General features: G+C 39.3%; 1 pseudogene; it reads left to right on the forward strand.

The window, feature by feature from the left end:
• The first annotated feature begins 442 nt into the window (after positions 1-442).
• LOC148071575 (tumor necrosis factor alpha-induced protein 2-like) lies at positions 443-4,270 on the forward strand (annotated as a pseudogene).
• The last annotated feature ends 2,135 nt before the right edge of the window (positions 4,271-6,405 follow it).

Here is a 6,405-nt window from a genome sequence, read left to right on the forward strand (position 1 = left end):
GGTCAATCAGAGGAAGACAAAAAAGTCCTCAAGCTTGTTTTGGACCAGAAAATCCTGGAGACTCTCGTGATCCAGACCATATAGACCAAGAGTCTCTGAAGGGGGAACAAGAAGCGGCCGTGTTAGTGTCCGCCGTGAAAGCAGTCCAGCTGCAGGAGGAGCAGGACCAACTGGTGGATCAAATGGCCGGGTCGGCGCCATCCTGGAGGCAGAGCAAATGGAGGCAACAACACGACCAAGTGCTCACCAGCCTGGTGGAGGAGCGAATGGAGAACCCGTCGGTCTCAGCAATCCGGTGAAGCAGAACTGCCTCCAGGCGAAGATCCACAGCATGGGCCTGCAGATGAAGGAGGACCTGCTGACGGTCGTGAAGGTGGTCAAGAGCTGCTACCCTCCGGAGATGGACATCTGTCAGTTCTATGCCGAGCTGTACCACCAGTAAATGAGCAAAGGCTTGGAGGAGATTGCAGAGTTCGGGCTGGGGGATGAGGACTGCAAGTTCCTGCTGCAATGGGTCACTGACTATTATCCTGGGTAAGTTGCCCGTCCAATTCCCCACCAATGCTATTCCTACCTTGAACTTCCTTCTTTGTTTTTAACTGGAAATTAAAGTGATTTTATATTTATCAATATAATCTTCTTATTCTATAAGACTGTTTAAGAACCCTCTTTTGGCGCCAGAGATCAACTTTGAAGGTCTAGGAAGTCTGCTGCCTGACCACATGGTGGCGTCGCTGCAGGAGCAGTACCTGAGCAAACAACAGGTATATTTACACATTAACTACACAGTAATATAAGCTTGTAAAACATTATTGAAGAATAAGATAAAAAAACAAACATTTTCCAAGCATTGTTATTTTGTTTCAGGTTGTAAAATTTGATAATATAAAGTGAATTTAGTTTTTTAAAAATGTGGTCAAGACAAGAAAAAACATGTAATTTACCATTTGTTTATTATAAATATAAGTTGTATAAATTGACTCCACCCCTTACAATATGACTTAATTTAGTAACTAGTGAATCGTTTCATTGAAGACAACTTTGATGGGCAAGACAAAAGTAATTTCCATTCATTATTCATTCATCATCAGGTTTGTCCTGAGAGACAAAACTACACAAAGTTATTGAATTATTTAATACATTTTTAAAAATACTTTCACAGTTAATGAATTGTTTTTTTTACATATAGAGTTTGATGTTTTGATTCCAATAATTAAAAAATCGGAATTTCCCTATTCCATAAACCAGGGTCACAAAGCGCTTAAACAACAAAACAATACACAGTTAAAATACCTACAAATTAAAAAAGTATTTAAAAAACAGTTCTTTCTTAAAACCTTTTTTTTTCAAATGTATTTTCTGTTCGATTGTTGTCATTTTGAACAGGCATGGTTGACTGATTTGACAGCATTGCAGTTATATTTTTCTGACACAGGGGGAGCCAACATTTTTTTTTTCAAACTTACGTATTATGACTTTAACAACCTTTGGAACAAATGTTTTTATAGATAAGATGTCTCGGTTGATCTTTAACACTTTTCTATTTATACACCTAAGATTGTAGGATTTAATCATAACTCGTGATTGATAACGTATCAAGTTTTTTTGGTTTGATCAGGCAGAGATGACGACGTTCATCAGTCAAGTCCTGGCGGAAGCGAGGGAATCGTGGAAAAGCGAGCCGACAAAGAAGGACGGAAGCTTCACCATGTCCTATGACATCATTCAGGTATTTGAAAAAAAAGGATTCTTTTGGCTAAATCTAGTAGCGGTAACGTTTCAAACCATGACTTCATTTTCACACTTCAGCTCATCAACGGAATGCTGACCTCAGCGGGAATGGTCGTGGGTGATAGAGAGAAGGTCCAGTGTATAACTTGAACTGAGCGACTCGCTGTGCAGGTAACGTCTCTCACGTCAAAAGAAAAAAGATTCAAATGAATTAATGTTTTAGTTTCAAGGACTTCCAGGAGGACGTCATGAAGCAAAACAAGTGGAGCAGAAAACCGTTCATCAAAGCCAACCTCGGATGGATTCAACAATTCAGGTGGAGCCTCCGACTTCAGGGTGTGACCGCGAGGTGGTCATGTGACTCAACTGTCATGTGTCTGCAGGGATTTTATTTTGAAGAAGAGCTCCATGATCCTGGACGACGTCCGAGAGAGATGCATGAGCGTCCTGGCCGACATGAAACAATCGGCGCACCAGTTCCTACTGAGCCCGGTCCACCAGGCGCTCAAGGTGAGTGTCAATAACAGACGTACAGGTGATCAAAATAAAAATCCATCACTTGTGTCGCTCCAGCCAAACCACAGAAAGCTTGGAACCCACGATTGGCTTCACTCGTCAACGTTCGACAAGATGATCATCCCCTGAATCTTCTCACCAGGTATTAAAAAAGAGCTAAAAAAAAAAAAGTTTTCACAAGCTAAGACTCATGGTCCGTGTCTTCAGGAGTTGATCGGACAGCTGCACCAGGAGGTGACGGTGGAATACGTCAGACGGCTGCTGAAGGGAGACGTGAAGCTGAGGAGTCGGGCTCAGCAGCAGGAGGCCTTCGACAGAGTGACGAGCGACGCCGACACTTTACAACGTTGGTTCAGTGATCAGGTGAGAAACTGTGGTGAAACTATGGACGTAGTTCAGTGACATTAGAATATGTTGAATTTAACCTTAAACTTGTTTTTATTGAAATGATGTTGTTTAAGCATTTAATTGTTTCTTTTAAATAATTGAATTCAATAATGTGTATATATCGAAAGGTTGATTTTGTGGTTACAATTTTTTGAATACTTTCAAAATTAATTAATTGTTTTTTTACTGTAGAGTTTGATATTTTAATTCCAATAATTCAAAAATACATTTTCTGATTTCTATTTTATTTTTAATCGTAGCCTAAACAAAACATAAACATTCATTATATTTATAGTTATTTAAAAGGCTACCAATTGAACTATAATATAAATGACCTTTATATGTTGAGTGTATCCTCTCGTCCTCAGTTATCGCCAGAATCTCGCGGGATTTCATTGTCCCTTTGCTGATGACATTATGATTGATGCCATGAAAACCGATATTGTAAAATGAAACAGGGTGTGTTTGGTTTCATGCAATACATTTTTGTAAGAATTCTGACCCACTCTAGTAGAAGAACTCACATTTCTCCAATCCTTAAAACTCTTCAATGGCTGTCAGTTTCTCAATGGCTGCCAGTTTCTTTCAAGATCAATTTGAAATTTCTGGTTCTTACTTTAAGAACTATTCATGGTCTAGCCTCGAAAAGCGCTTTACAAATAACACTTACTTACTTACTTACCTTTAAATATACTAATTATTGAAAAAGATTTTTCAATTAAAATAAATTCAACTTTTCAATATAAAAAAAACATTTAATTTAACTTTTCAAAGAGATAATTAAAAGCTTATTAAAACATGTGTGTGCAGGGGTCCAAAGAAAACTGGCTGAAGTAATACCTGGACATGATTGCGGGAGTGTTGAGCCTCCAGGATGTTCCGGCCATACAGATGCAAGTCGTCACACTGGCCTCCTCGTATCCCCACCTCAGGTACCAAAATACAAACTTTATCAGGACGAGTATAAAGTCCAGACCAAAAGATCGATGCCATTTTAGAATAACCTGCCATTTATCGAATCGTGTCCATTTCTTTCCAGTGAAAAACGCGTGTCCGCTCTACTGAAACTCAAGACAAACATCTCCAGGGAGGACCGACAGACGGTGAAAAGTATTCTGAACGATAGGTTAAGAGAAATCAAAGTGTCCCCTACTCATGTTTTCTTCTTTAAAATTATCATTCCAAATACCAATAAATACTGCAGATTAATCCCTTGAAATTGTAATTAATTTATGTTCTTGCTCATGTGGCCACAATATTTTTAAGGGATGATATTTGAAAATAAAAGTGTATATTTCTTAATATAATATTTGCAAATGTTGTGTATTGTTTACAAGGCAACTTGTACATTGTAAATATTTGAAAATACTTATGTTTTTTCTAAATTAAAAATGTTTGGAATAAAGGGTGGACTTTTTTTTTTTTTAGAAAAGAGAACGGATTGTCTTGCGTTTCATTTTTAAAATCAAGGGACAAGAGAAAGGGACAATTTCTCATATCCTGCAAGTGTTCCTTCAAATTTAATAAGTTTAATAAGTTTTCCTGTTTTTGTAAAATATACTTTATAGGACTATTAGCTTTTTAGGATTCAGTTTATCCGTCAAACAGAGTTTTATTTTGGCGGGACACGACCCGTAAATGGCTCTTTACACAATAAAGGTTGTCGAGCCCTGATGTAGACAACATCATCTGCTGCATTCAAAAAGACTTTTTGATTAAAAATAATTTATTTACACTCAACATATGTACAGCAGTTAAAACGGCGGCTTTAGATGATAAGATTCTTCTTCTTTCTCTCCCTCTTGTGTTTCCTTCCCTGCACACAGAGAAACAAAAAGATTAACAAAACACTTACCAAAAGAGAAAGAGAGAAAATAAAGTTATTTACATAATTATTGCCCGCCGACCAGTCTGGGTGTTTCTCGGCGTGGATTCTTCTCTCATCCTTTGCCATCCCATAGTATAAATCCTTGTCTGGGGACGACAACTTCCGCCACTGTAGAAACAGGGAAAACAGGTCGTCAAACAAGAGCTTTTCGGACTTGTTCAAATCTGGCTGTGTTCTAGACACTCACCATGTGCCCCAGGATGGTGTTGGTCTCGGCACTATCTTTCGGCTTCATGGTGTTTTTTACCATCTGCCTGTTCTCCCTCATGAAAACCATGAAGGCGTTCGCTGGTCTCTTGACGTACGGTCTGGCTCCACAGCATCTGGTGGAACATCATATCATTGCCATTAGATCTATGTTATGAGTTAAGTGTGCATTTAGATGAATCAAACGTGAGGACTAACGTGGAAGAGCAGGCCTGAGGCGGAGAAGGAGCGCGGCTGGAGGTCTTCTGGATGTTCTGATTGTTGCTAGAATGAAAAGGAAAGTTAATTTCAAGACGATATTTAAGACGTGGAGTTGGATATGAACATGTGTGACACTAACAAAAAGACGAGCGGGCTCATGACTTCCACAGCTGGTCGCGGCTGAACCCAGAACCCTGGGGGGACTCCACTGTTGACCCAAGTCAACCCAGCTGGGACTTGATGGTAGTGCCTTAGTGTGTTCTCTGACAGCACTCGTCCAAACGATGGAACCGTCGTGGCTCCACATTGGAAGGGGTGGGTTTCAGGGGCCGTCGTCATCTTGAACTCTGAGGTCAAGTCTTTCTCTAACTGCTCGACATCAACCTCTTCAATGAGTTTGAGCAAGAGCAGATCGTCTTGAGCAGCAGAGTCCAAATCAGGAGCAGACGGAAGGAACGTGGAGTGGACTGTGTCCGACTCCGTGCTGGGATCAGTCCACTCGGACGAGAAGCTGCTCAGATCGATAGTGACGAGGTCCATTGTTGAAATCATCTGTACAACAGATTATTGATCAGATAAAATATGTTTAAACCAAAATTAAAACATAAACCTTAACTGTTGAAACAACACTTTCTAGGAAACGTGTATTATTGTGATGTTACTAACAATGATCTGTGGTAATAAACTGTACAATAATTGTACTACTTGTACAAATAAATACATTTATATTTATAATATCTCTTGCTGTTTTAATTAACATGTCAAAGTAATTAAGTTACTGCCTAATTCAAACGAGTCATTTACATTTAAATTACATTAAAAGTATTTTTTATTGACGTGTGTGTTGAGTGACGTTGGATCAGTTGTGGGATTGTTAGCAAAAATGTGGCTAAAGCAGAACTAAGATGGACTCAATTGGAAAAGGTGATACTTACCGAAGGTCCGATGCGAAATACGGTAAATCCAGGTGGAAATTACATTTTATATCGCTTCGATAAAGACGCATTAAAGGCCTCGTGTACGTCATCATTGACGCAGGTTCAGGTGTCAGCCAATCAGAAGCGAGCGTTCGTCCACTTGCAGGTGTCATCGCCGTCATGTTTTCGTACATCGGTGAGGACTCGATGTTCCGTGAGTGACCGTTTTTTGTTGTTTATTTGTTTCATTTCTTAAAAGATTTGTTTGTTACCTTCTCTTCGAAGTTTTTGATTCAAGGTTGTACTTGTCACGCGGCTAACACTAAAACTAGCCGTTACACTTGTCAACGTTGACCACGACAACCTTTTTATCCTGTTGAGATCCTTGTGTCGCTACACGGGGAAATAAACATCTCACTATCGTCGATATGGTTTAATAAATCTATCAATTTGGCTTATTATTTTCGAAGCTTATTCGTTTATTTAATCCAACCTCTGTAGCATGACGTTAGCATGTAGCTAAGCTAATGCCGCCTTATTTCACCTAATTTTTCGCCC

This window comes from Callionymus lyra, chromosome 9, assembly GCF_982586985.1.
Source record: "Callionymus lyra chromosome 9, fCalLyr1.hap1.1, whole genome shotgun sequence".
In the NCBI taxonomy this organism is placed as follows: Eukaryota; Metazoa; Chordata; class Actinopteri; order Syngnathiformes; family Callionymidae; genus Callionymus; species Callionymus lyra.